This window comes from Schistocerca americana, chromosome 2 (assembly GCF_021461395.2).
Source record: "Schistocerca americana isolate TAMUIC-IGC-003095 chromosome 2, iqSchAmer2.1, whole genome shotgun sequence".
Taxonomy (NCBI): domain Eukaryota; kingdom Metazoa; phylum Arthropoda; class Insecta; order Orthoptera; family Acrididae; genus Schistocerca; species Schistocerca americana.
In genome coordinates this window covers 473352165-473365796 of record NC_060120.1, presented here as the reverse complement: position 1 = coordinate 473365796, position 13632 = coordinate 473352165, and the positions used below count along the sequence as shown (strand labels likewise).

The window sequence follows — 13632 nt, the reverse complement described above, 5'->3', positions numbered from 1 at the left end:
AATAACTGCCACCCTGCATTTCCATTTGAACGTGCTTCTGTCCTCAGTCCTTGGTCTCCCTCTACGACTTTAACCCCACCCCCCGCACATACTGTTCCCCCTTGATGGTTCTTTGATGTCTCAAGATATGTCATCAAACTGATGGTTCTTCAATGCCTCAGAACATAATCTATCAGCTGATCACATTTTTTATTCAAGCTATGCTGTAAATTTCTATTTTCCGCAATTTCATTCAGTACCTCTTAATTAGTTACTTGATCTAAGCATCTAATCTTCAAACTTCTTCTGTAGTGCCAAATTTTGAATGCTTCTTCTCTCTTCTTATCAAAGCTGTGTATTGTCCACATTTCACTTCAGTATGATGCTATACTCCAGGTAGATACCTTCAGAACAGACATCCTGATGCTTCAATTTATGTTCAGTATTAACAGATTGACATTGTTGTGGTCTTCAGTCCAGAGACTGGTTTGATGCAGCTCTCCACTCTACTCTATCCTGTGCAAGCTTCTTCATCTCCCAGTACCTACTGCAACCTACATCCTTCTGAATCTGCTTAGTGTAATCATCTCTTGGTCTCCCTCTACGAGTTTTACCCTCTGCACTGCCCTCCAATACTAAATTGGTGATCCCTTGGTGCCTCAGAATATGTCCAACCAACCGATCTCTTCGATCCCTTCTTCTTGTCAAATTGTGCCACAAATTCCTCTTCTCCCCAATTCTAGTCAATACCTCCTAATTAGTTACATGATCTACCCATCTAATCTTCAGCATTCTTCTGTAGCACCACATTTCGGAAGCTTCTATTCTCTTTTTGTCTAAACTATTTATCGTCCATGTTTCACTTCCATACATGGCTACACTCCATACAAATACTTTCAGAAAAGACTTCCTGACACTTAAATATATACTCGATGTTATCAAAATTCTCTTCTTCAGAAACGCTTTCCTTGCCATTGCCAGTCTACATTTTATATCCTCTCTACTTCAACCATCGTCAGTTATTTTGCTCCCCAAATAGCAAAACTCATTTACTACTTTAAGCGTCTCATTTCTAATCTAATACCCTCAGCGTCACCTGATTTAATTTGACTACATTCCATTATCCTCGTTTTGCTTTTGTTGGTGTTCAATCTTATTCCTCCTTTCAAGACACTGTCCATTCCATTCAGCTGCTCTTCCAGGTCCTTTGCTGTCTCTGACAGAATTACAATGTCATCGGCAAACCTAAAAGTTTTTATTTCTTCTCCCTGGATTTTAATACCTACTCCAAATTTTTCTTTTGTTTCCTTTACTCCTTGCTCAATATACAGATTGAATAACATTGGGGAGAGACTACAACCCTGTCTCAGTCCCTTCTCAACCACTGCTTCCCTTTCATGCCCCTCGACTCTTATAACTGCCATCTGGTTTCTGTACAAATTGTAAATAGCCTTTCACTCCCTGTATTTTACCCCTGCCACCTTCAGAATTTGAAAGAGAGTATTCCAGTCAACATTGTCAAAAGCTTTCTCTAAGTCTATAAATGCTAGAAACGTAGGTTTACCTTTCCTTAATCTGTTTTCTAAGATCATTTGTAGGGTCAGTATTGCCTCGCGTGTTCCAACATTTCTACGGAATCCAAACTGATCTTTCCCGAGGTCGGCTTCTACCAGTTTTTCCATTCGTCTGTAAACAATTCGTGTTATTAACAGATATACAGTCAGAAATGCTTTTCCTTATATTCCCAGGCTGTGTTTTATCTCTACTTCTGTCATCAGTTATTTTGAGGCCCAAATAACAAAACTAATCTACTACATTTAGTGTGTCATTTACATCACTGTGCACTTATGTACGTACATAGATGCCAACAGCAAGACTTGTGGCCACAAGAGTGTGCTTTTAGGTGTCTGTATGTGTGAATGTGTGTGCTGTTTCCGGAAAAAGAGCAAGTTCATGAAACCTAGTGTGAATGCTGTTTTCTGTTATGTGTTACTGTGCTCAGTGCTGTAGGTGAGGGTTTACCTTTCCCTAATTTTTTGTGTTACAGACTGCAGACTTTGTCACTTGGGAATTCACTCCTCTCACACCAAAATGGAATAAATCACCAGTAGTTTAGATTTATAGGAATTTATAGGTCCTTTGGGATCTAAATGACTTGGATGTGTGTGACAAACATGTATACTAAAGTTATGCTGAATTATAAAAGATGTGTCTTATTGGGGTCAGGTGATGGTAACAATGGCACATGGATTACATTAACTGAAGGTATGCCTCATTGATATCACAGCACACAGAAATTCAGTAAAATGTCTCTAGGGTATTGGGAATAACATTGAACTACTGAAGCATATGTTTATTTTTTCACATGAGGTCTTTCATGACCGGATGTCACAGCTGCTTGTAAATCTTCCATGTTGTATCATCATGATACATGAAACTGATTTGTTCCTGACATTCCATCCAGAGTTGCACTGGACATCTTCAGTCTGTCATTTGTAAGTGCAATCTTGGATAAAACATTAGGAATCATAGGTAATACGTAAATTGCGATAATGGCAAGAACTTTCAGACATTCAAAGACAATAATTTTCCTTTTTTTTCCAAATCTCACATTCTGTTTCTGTAGCTGAATTTAAATTTTTCCTTATTAGATAAATGTAATACTACAACGAAGACAATCTGTTTGCCTTATTTTTTATTTTCTTTTTTCTTCTGCAGGAAGAGGCCGAGGAACATTTGGTAAGAGAACATTGCCATCTCCTAGTGGTGCCAGGAAAAGACGGAAATGTGGAGTCTGTGGTGAAGAAGGTACGGACTGATTTTATTTCTGGACTGCTCCTTCTTTAAACATGCACAAAAGTTTGTAATGTGTAAATCTCAGAGTGATCTGAGAACCTTATCTTCTGAAGAAACAATCAAAGCAGATATCAAAAGTTGAGACAGTTAATTAAGCAACCCCTACATAAATAATACATTCAAAGACAGAAGACAGGTGTTATAATTTTATGTAAACTTAGTCCACAGACATTGTGTAGGCTAGAGTTTGGGAGCAAGCAAAGAATAGTTTTGAAATTTGCCGTGTCATCAGTGGTCCCTATTTGAACATACATTGTGTGTTAAGTTGGCTATTTTCTCATTTTTTCCGTCTTATTTCAGATTTACTTTTGCACTGTGACTTTGGACCAGCCCATATTCATTATTTTAGAATTCACACAAAAAACGGCCACTAAACATTTTAACTCAGTTGGATGAAGTTAAAAAACTTTATAGATAAATCTTTTAATAGTCCAGATCTCAGTTGTATAATTTATTCAGTGATTACTAGATTCAGCTGCATGTTCATCCATTTTCAGATCCATTATCAGTTCGAGTGCTTTGCATGTCTGAATGTAAGATTAGATACACACACACACACACACTGTCAACAACATAACAATAGCTCATATATAAGATTGACTACAATGAAATAACGGGATGTACCATGTAAGCAAAATCTTTCTTACAAGTATGCTTACTGCTCTGAATTGGCCTCATAAGTACATGTTGTTGAGAACTTACTGGCGTAATGAGACTGTATATAGAATGTTATGTACCAATGTGTTTTTGTAAGAAAGGTTTTGTTTACATAATCTTTCATCAGAATGGTACAAGCCATTATTTTATTGGAATCAGTCTTATATGTGAGCTACTGCTATGTTGTTGACTGTATGTCTTTATCTAATTTTACAATCAGACACTGCACTCGAATTAATAACTGATCTGAAGATGGCTAACATGCAGCCAAAACTCGTAATCACTGAATAAATTATACAGTAGAGATCTGAACTACTAAAATATTTCATCTATAAAGTTTTTTAACTTAATTAAACTGTGCTTTTTGTGTGAATATGGGGTGGTCCAAAGTCACAGTGCGAAAGTAAATCTGTTTTACTGGTAAAAACGTTACACATACAGAATAAGAAATAATATGGAAAAATGAAGAACTCACCAACTTCTCAACATATCATGTATGTTCAAATAGGAACCATTGATGATACAGCAAATTTCAAAACTATTCTTCATTTACTCCCACAGTCTTTGTGGCATTTTTCCATTGTTGAAGCCACTGCAACGGACCTTTTTGTGCAGTCAGTGGTTGTGATGCATGTAATAGCTGCCTTACTGCAGACACTTTTGTAAGATACTCTGTACTGTTGATTGTATTGTCTGCTCCGCCCTACTGATGTTCTTTGTTGACTTTTAAGGATTCTTTTCAAATACAATGTAGATTTTGTCGAATGTCTCTGCCGCCTGCCATGGTGGACCTATTCTTTCCAGAGCTCAATCAACCATTGTTTTGAACTATATCACATGCCCTGTAATACCGTTCCTTTGAAGGGGGGGGGGAAAAAAAAAAAAAAAAAAAAAAAAAAAAAAAAAAAAAAAAAAAAAAAAAAAAAAAAACCTTCAGGGATTTGATTGCATTATACCAACTGCTTATGTTCAAGTGAAATCCATAACACAAAATGTTTATTCCTGATTAATTATGACTCCTATGTAGACTAGTACATCTACCAGAAGCATGTAGAAGCTAATGCATGAAAACACCCAGAAGAATTAATAATATTCCACCGATTTGTTTATCTTACTGAGTCAGGGTGTATACGCCCCAGGGCAATTGGGAAATTCGGGAAAAACCTGGGAATTTTTTCATCCAGGAGAAAACCATGGAAAAAGCAGGGAAATTTTTAGAATTCTGGGAATTTTTTAGTGTTCTAGTTTTCAATTAACTTTTTGTAATTTTGGCTGGTAAGAACTGATACTCTAATGTCTGTCAACAGCAAAATGTGTTAAAGGCTTTAGGACAAAGACTGTGTAATAGTTTATAACAACAAACTGCTTATGATGAGGGTGACATCACAGTTGTTTGCATTAGGTTCATTTGAGCACTTCCAGTGGGCTCACACGCAAGCGTAGTTGAGTCACATATGAGCAGTACCTTCTCCCGCCTCCGACTACTTGAAGTGTGACTGTTAATGATTTTGCTGTTTCCTCTTCATTTCAGGCTCTCAGGTCAAATGAAAACAAAATGGATTTCTGTGGCTGGGAGCAATCAAGTGAACTAAAATACATTCACATAATTATGGAAGGCTATAATTATTAGTTTGTGTTCTGATTTTATTTAATTTCCACATTTTTGGCTTCAAGTATTAAGCACCTTGCAGAATAATGAAGTTATTTTTGTTGGTTTGCTAAAGAAATTTGGCTTTTATTAATCTTCTCCACAGAGGCAGTTAATTTATTTGAATCGAAGTGTTTCAGTCCATACTGTCAGCTAGTTTCAACATTTCACTGAATTTCAAATTCACTTTTTCATCTTCTGACACATATGGCATTAAGCCACAATAAAGAACCTAACACAAGATAACAAAATAGTGGTACACCAAGAAAATTTACATCCCAAAAACCACACTGAAGAGCTTAATATCAGGTTGGGGCCTACTTCATTGTGAATCTGGACATACATATGTGCACTTTAAGCCAAATTATGCATTTTAATATGGTTTAACACAGTAATGCCTGTTTTCTGATGCTCTTTAGCACCTGCTGGAACAAGCCTGTTTCTAACAGGTTGCAGAAAAATAAAGTTTCAAAGTAAATTTCCTTTTACGCAAGGTGAGTTGTGTTACGTGTGAGAAAGTTAGATGAATTTCTTGTGGCTCTCATTTAAAACTTAACACTTTGAAAACCAGCCACTTAGAAGAATTTTGAGCCCAGAAGACCACACATTTATTCATTATTTAAAATTTTACTGGCACATTTGTGCGACGCATGTTACCACAAGTTTCTGTTTACCCCAAAAACATCACTCTAACAGATACAGTGTTATGGAATGACACTATCCAGTGATAACAATTTAACACAACCAAGCCTGTTGGAATTAAATGAAAGTAACAGAAATAAAGAATTCAAACAATATCTTAGAACATCCCATACCCAGCCGTGTTCAAGAAACCAAACAAGGTGGTGCAGAAGTAAAGCACCAGCCTCTCATTTAGGAAGATGAGGCTTCAGATCTCTATCTGATCAAGTTTGTGCTCCATCTATAATCCTAATTCTTCATCTTCTTCTTCCAATTAAAGAACTGTCATAGCAACGAGTGATAGACTGGGTGATGACTACTTTTGCTTAATGCTTACAGCCACATAGTGACTTTGTGGACTGTCTGTTTTGCCACAAAGGTTATTGCGATTAAAAATGGATGCTAACAAGTCACTTGTATCAATTGTGCCTTGTGCTGAGCAGTGCATGCTGACCATTTGCTAAATGTGTAAAATTTACAGAATTAATCCAACAGTTTGTACTTCTAGCTTCTTATTCTGAATTCTTAATAAAATATTCTACCAGCCCAGTTTAACCAGAAAAGAAGTACATTAAAATTTGTGATTATGCCAGTTCCATGTGAACTTCACAGGAATTGCTTATAAGATGCAGTAAAAGTAAAATGTTATGTATTTAACTTAATATGGAATCTTAAATAAAACAATTAGTTGCTAATCATCGTAGGAGGAATTTTAGACAATAAAAGCGAATTATACCAAACCATCTTCTAACAATGGAAGTGTAGTGGGCAGAGTACTAATCTCTTGCCCTGGAGGTCCTGGTTTCAATCCTACTTAGGGGCAAGGATTTTTCCTCGCTCAGCCAGCTATCGAAAAGGCTATTGAGGCTATGGACCTGCCACTGTCACTATGCCAGTGCTGTGGCAACAAAAGGCTGAACCCTTCCTACAGTAGGCCCGTGACCCAGTCATGGGATGTGCACCGCAGAATTTACTCTTACCTTCTAACACGCATTCTTATGAACAGCATTTTAGCATACATTGCTATTATTTGATCACTAAATGCACATTCGCAATGCCAGAGTGCAAAGTAGAGATACTAACCACTGTTACCATTCGAGTATGACTGTGGAAGAAGATTTTACGCTTACACCCAACAGGCCACTGAGTTTGCTTGTATGTTGTGTGATTGTAGGACATACTTGCATCAAGAAAGGCTGCTCTAGTATGACACACTTCACAAGCATTTTTGTGAAATGAAGGTTCAAAGTTTTACAAACTTATTGGATATTGTACAAGAGAGCAGACAACGAGCAGTGGCATTAGTGCAATCAGCTAAGCTAGTACATTAGAATTCTGCCTGTATTTAAGTCTCGTCATCCCCCCCCCCCCCCCCCCCCCACCCTGTCGCCCCCAATTCTTCCAACAAACACATGTATCACTACAGTAAATCCTGTTTCCTCAGACAGGAACAGTAAAGGTGTTTATGTCTTCAGTCCTGAGACTGGTTTGATGCAGCTCTCCATGCTACTCTATCCTGTGCAAGCTTCTTCATCTCCCAGTACTTACTGCAACCTACATCCTTCTGAATCTGGTTAGTGTATTCATCTCTTGGTCTCCCTCTACGAGTTTTACCCTCCACGTTGCCCTCCAGTGCTAAACTTGTGATCCCTTGATGCCTCAGAACATGTCCTACCAACCGGTCCCTTCTTCTTATCAAGTTGTGCCACAAACTCCTCTTCTCCCCAATTCTATTCAATACCTCCACACTAGTTATGTGATCTACCCATCTAATCTTCAGCATTCTTCTGTAGCACCACATTTCGAAAGCTTCTATTCTCTTCTTGTCCAAACTATTTATCGTCCATGTTTCACTTCCATACATGGCTACACTCCATACAAATACTTTCAGAAACGACTTGCTGACACTTAAATCTATACTCGATGTTAACAAATTTCTCTTCTTCAGAAACGCTTTCCTTGCCATTGCCAGTCTACATTTGATATCCCCTCTACTTCAACCATCATCAGTTATTTTGCTCCCCAAATAGCAAAACTTCTAATCTAATTCCCTCAGCATCACCTGACTTAATTTGACTACATTCCATTATCCTCGTTTTGCTTTTGTTGATGTTCATCTTATATCCTCCTTTCAAGACACTGTCCATTCCGTTCAATTGCTCTTCCAAGTCCTTTGCTGTCTCTGACAGAATTACAATGTCATCAGCCAACCTCAAAGTTTTTATTTCTTCTCCATGGATTTTAATACCTACTCCAAATTTTTCTTTTGTTTCCTTTACTGCTTGCTCAATATCAGATTGAATAACATTGGGGAGAGGCTACAACCCTGTCTCACTCCCTTCCCAACCACTGCTTCCCTTTCATGTCCCTCGACTCTTATAACTGCCATCTGGTTTCTGTACAAATTGTAAATAGCCTTTCACTCCCTGTATTTTACCCCTGCCATCTTTAGAATTTGAAAGAGAGTATTCCAGTCAACATTGTCGAAAGCTTTCTCTAAGTTTACAAATGCTAGAAACGTACGTTTGCCTTTCCTTAAACTTTCTTCTAAGATAAGTCGTAGGGTCAGTATTGCCTCACGTGTTCCAACATTTCTGCAGAATCCAAACTGATCTTCCCCGAGGTCAGCTTCTACCAGTTTTTCCATTTGTCTGTAAAGAATTCGCGTTAGTATTTTGCAGCAGTGACTTATTACACTGATAGTTCGGTAATTTTCACATCTGTCAACACCTGCTTTCTTTGGGATTGGAATTATTATATTCTTCTTGAAGTCTGAAGGTATTTCACCTATCTCATACATCTTGCTTACCAGATCGTAGAGTTTTATCAGGACTGGCTCTCCTAAGGCCATCAGTAGTTCCAATGGAATGTTGTCTACTCCTGGGGCCTTGTTTCGACTCAGGTCTTTCAGTGCTCCCATTTCATCTTCATCTACATTCTCTTCAGTTTCCATAATATTGTCCTCAAGTACATTGCCCTTGTATAGACCCTCTATATACTCCTTCCACCTTTCTGCTTTCCCTTCTTTGCTTAGAACTGGGTTTCCATCTGAGCTCTTGATATTCATACAAGTTGCTCTCTTTTCTCCAAAGGTCTCTTTAATTTTCCTGTAGGCAGTATCTATCTTACCCCTAGTGAGATAAGCCTCTACATCCTTACTTTTGCCCTCTAGCCATCCCTGCTTAGCCATTTTGCACTTCCTGTCAATCTCATTTTTGAGACATTTGTATTCCTTTTTGCCTGCTTCATTTACTGCGTTTTTATATTTACTCCTTTCATCAATTAAATTCAATATTTCTTCTGTTACTCAAGGATTTCTACTAGTCCTTGTCTTTTTACCTACTCGATCCTCTGCCACCTCCACTACTTCATTCTTCAAAGCTACACATTCTTCTTCTACTGTATTTCTTTCCCCCATCCCTGTCAATTGTTCCCTTATGCTCTCCCTGAAACTCTGTACAACCTCTGGTTTAGTCAGTTTATCCAGATCCCATCTCCCTAAATTCCCACCTTTTTGCAGTTTCTTCAGTTTTAATCTGCAATTCATAACCAATAGATTGTGGTCAGAGTCCATATCTGCCCCTGGAAATGTCTTACAATTTAGAACCTGGTTCCTAAATCTCTGTCTTACCATTATATAATCTATCTGATACCCTCCAGTATCTCCAGGATTCTTCCATGTATACAACCTTCTTTTATGATTCTTGAACCAAGTATTAGCTATGATTAAGTTATGCTTTGTGCAAAATTCTACCAGACGGCTTCCTCTTTCATTTCTCTCCCTCAATCCATATTCACCCACTATGTTTCCTTCTCTCCCTTTTCCTACTCTCGAATTCCAGTCGCCCATGACTATTAAATTTTCATCTCCCTTCACTACCTGAATAATTTCTTTTATCTCATCATACATTTCATCAATTTCTTCATCATCTGCAGACCCAGTTGGCATATAAACTTGTACTACTGTAGTAGGCATGGGCTTCGTGTCTATCTTGGCCTCAATAATGCGTTCACTAAGCTGTTTGTAGTAGCTTACCTGCGCTCCTATTTTTTTATTCATTATTAAACCTACTCCTGCATTACCCCTATTTGATTTTGTATTTATAACCCTGTATTCACCTGACCAAAAGTCTTGTTCCTCCTGCCACCGAACTTCACTAATTCCCACTGTATCTAACTTCAACCTATCCATTTCCCTTTTTAAATTTTCTAACCTACCTGCCCAATTAAGGGATCTGACATTCCACGCTCCAATCCGTAGAACATCAGTTTTCTTTCTCCTGATAACGACGTCCTCTTGAGTAGTCTCCTCCCGGAGGTCCGAATGAGGGACTATTTTACCTCCGGAATATGTTACCCAAGAGGACGCCATCATCATTTAACCATACAGTAAAGCTGCATGCCCTCGGCAAAAATCACAGCTGTAGTTTCCCCTTGCTTTCAGCCTTTCACAGTACCAGCACAGCAAGGCCGTTTTGGTTAGTGTTACAAGGCCAGATCAGTCAATCATTCAGACTGTTGCCCCTGCAGCTACTGAAAAGGCTGCTGCCCCTCTTCTGGAACCACACGTTTGTCTGGCCTCTCAACAGATACCCCTCCGTTGTGGTTGCACCTACGGTACGGCTATCTGTATCGCTGAGGCACACAAGCGTCCCCACCAACGGCAAGGTCCATGGTTCATGGGGGTAGGACAGCAAAGGTAGTGATACTAATAGTGGTACATTTATGGGAGGCGTAATATGGAATAATGATTTTTTTATTTGTGAATTTGGTAAATTCATACACACATTGCACTGAAGTTTTACCATATTAGATGTGCTTTGAACAGTGTCCACCATATTTGTGATGCAGTGTTTGGTGGAAGATCAGACGAAAAGGGAAAAATGACATGACATACTTACAGTCTGGTGCCATAATCTGGTTGCACTAACCTCACTTGTCAGTAGCTGGCACCCTCGTACAATATTTGAACATTGATTTCTTGGGAAGGCTTTAGAAGCATGTGTTACAAAAGCAGCATTTGTTACATTTAATTATCTGTTACAATATGATGCACCGTATGTTGCCCAATGCTTGATGGTAACTCAACTTAGATGGTAGATATAGAACTTATTGCATATTAAGTTTCATGTTCAGCATGCATTTACTCTATGAGAAATAAGAATCCGAAGTTTACTTTTTGTGTGTGTGTGTGTGTGTGTGTGTGTGTGTGTTGTTTGTGTGTGTCATGATTTTCACACCCAACTTTGATTCAAATATCTAACATTGTTAGCCTGTATTGGACAATCAAACACACTTTTTTGTTGGTTAAAACCATGATTTTTCTAATGGGCCCAGTTTGGAAAATTTTATAGAACATAGTTTTTGCAAAATTTGGTGGGAAATACGGCATTTTTTATTTTTTTTTTACAAATTCTTCAACTTAGCTCATTTAGTATTAAAAGTAGTACATAAATCAAAACTGATATTTGAGAACCTTGTGCTGTTATGTTACTATATGCCAAGTTTCACACTTGTCATACCTTCAGCACCTGAGATAAAGAAGCCAAACTTTGAAATTTTTTTGGTGCCATTACTTTTTGAAAGTTGGGGTTGATGAAGAGACCCATCACTGGGTTGTCTTTGTATACCCAACCAATTCGCAGAAAGAAAAACCAGCTGACAATGAAGAACAACACTGTCAGAAAGTATCTTCCTCTGCTGAAAGTATCAGTAAAAGCTTTCACCTCTTTAAATAATAACTTTGACTCTTCAAGCTACTTGCAAATGTTGCATTGTTCATTTTTTCTCTGTTGTTTCAGGTCACAACAGGAAGAATTGTTCTCACAATCCCAGCTGAATTTCTGCTGTATTTGAGAGTAGTGTGAAAAATCAACTCTGAAAATTTTTCAGAATTATATTCAACAAACCCACAATCACAATGTAACAACTTTTTATTGACTAGCTTTGACATCAAAGTTTTAACTTTACATTGTGAGTCATGAATTGTAATATCCTATGTTAATTCCCCTTAAAAATAGTACATAATAAATTATATTATTGTTTTTTTACTGCTACTGTTGGTGCTGTTATAAATTTACCATGCTTAACCAAGCAGCAAAAAGGAAGGATTTTGTACTGTAGTACCTGTGCGTCATAATCTTCCATCCTTTTCAGTTGCATAATGCAGCAGTTGTCTTAGCATTAGCAGTGAATGCTGTCTTTCTCTTTTTGAGCCATATCTAGTGTTATGTTGTGTGTGCACTTGCAGAATCAGTTCCTGGTTCATCACAAGGACTCCTACTTTGAATCTGTGACTCTTATGTAGGGATTCAACACCTCAGGGTGCTGATCCCTCCTGATACATTTGTTTACCTTAGAGATAATGTCAAGTAACAAGCTTGGTCCCATTCTGCTTGAAAAGTTGGGAATTGAGAAAAAGCTAAATTTAATAAACATTATCATTTGCTTCGAAGTGCCAATTTTAATTTTACTAGTCCAACCAATCCTGACTCAAACAGTAAAATCACTTAACTGACACCAGTTTTACTGTCTGGGTTTGGGGATATTACTAATGTGTAGCCACCTATGTATGAACGGGAGTAAACAGGTTTTACAGTTACCCTTATCAGTAAGCAGTGATGCCAGTCGGCTGACAATGAGGGGCCTCTCCAAGCACTTTTTTATGCAATTCAATAAGTAAAAATCAGGTTAAAAAGTGACTGTGCAGAAATCAACTGGAAAGATGCATCTACACAGCTGCAGGCGTGAATAGGTTCCAGTTTTTTGAGGTTTTTGTAAAATGGATTTTAGCCCATTATTTTCTTTGAATACCTTTTTAGGTTTACACAGACTGTTTTAGCCTTCAAGTCTTTTAGTGAAAAATACAGGGTGTATTAGGGGGAATGGTCAGTTTTCAGGGATATGACAGGAATGATCATTTAAAGTAAAAAAGTCTTGTGAACGTGGGCTCTAAAATGTGCATCTTAAGAGCTATGAGCACTTGTTCATTATGAAGAGCGTAAAGCTCTTAAGATACTCATTTAACCTTCAAGTGGGTGCACCTATATACAATGTATGCCAACCATTACATTGTCTTTTCACAACTGCAAGCCCATACCTATTCCTTCATTATTGCTTCAGCTAACACAGTGATAAATTGTCTTGTCATACATCAAAGTGAGCAGCAGTACTATAAAATACAACATGAGCCAGGCAAGAAAATGGCCCAGATTATGAGCTAGTAGCACAATCCCACAATGAGGCAGATAAGACAGTGCTCATATTATGTAAGTTATTTATCATTGTTTAATTAAACTAAGATTAACCTGTTTATACATGTTTGTCTTGCTAACATTAAAGGCACCTATTCTTTACACACACACACACACACACACACACACACACACACACACACACACACACAAGAGATATATACCGTTGCTATGATTATTTTCTCTTTTTATGAGACAGGGTGATTCAAAAAGATGAACACAATTTCAGTTGGCTATATTGCTTGCACTATACATTGTACTTGAATTATGTCAAGTATATTTGAAAGAGGATGTTATAAAGTTTCAAATACAGTTGCCAGAGCACATCAGCACTGCACTGCCTACAGCTTATACTGTATCAGTTGTAAGCGAGGTGGCTACTATGTAACACAAGGCTTTCTTGTATTCATGTGTTCAGTTAAAGTGAGTCTGCGACTGCGGTGCAGCATGCATTTCAGCATAAGTTTAACCTCCAGTGAGAAAGAGCATTGATGGTTGGAGTAAAAAATTTGATAAAACTGGCTTTCTGTAGAAATGTACAAGCCCAGACTGATCATG

General features: G+C 37.9%; 1 protein-coding gene across 1 annotated transcript in view; it reads left to right on the top strand.

Moving 5' to 3' along the window:
- Positions 1–12275, top strand: part of LOC124595268 (DNA topoisomerase 3-alpha) — a 181940-nt gene extending 169665 nt beyond the window's left edge. Inside the window, exons 18-19 of the mRNA XM_047133942.1 lie at positions 2698–2787; positions 11623–12275. The gene's annotated coding sequence lies outside the window, so the exon portion shown is untranslated. The remainder of the gene's footprint in view (positions 1–2697; positions 2788–11622) is intronic.
- Positions 12276–13632: the final 1357 nt, after the last annotated feature.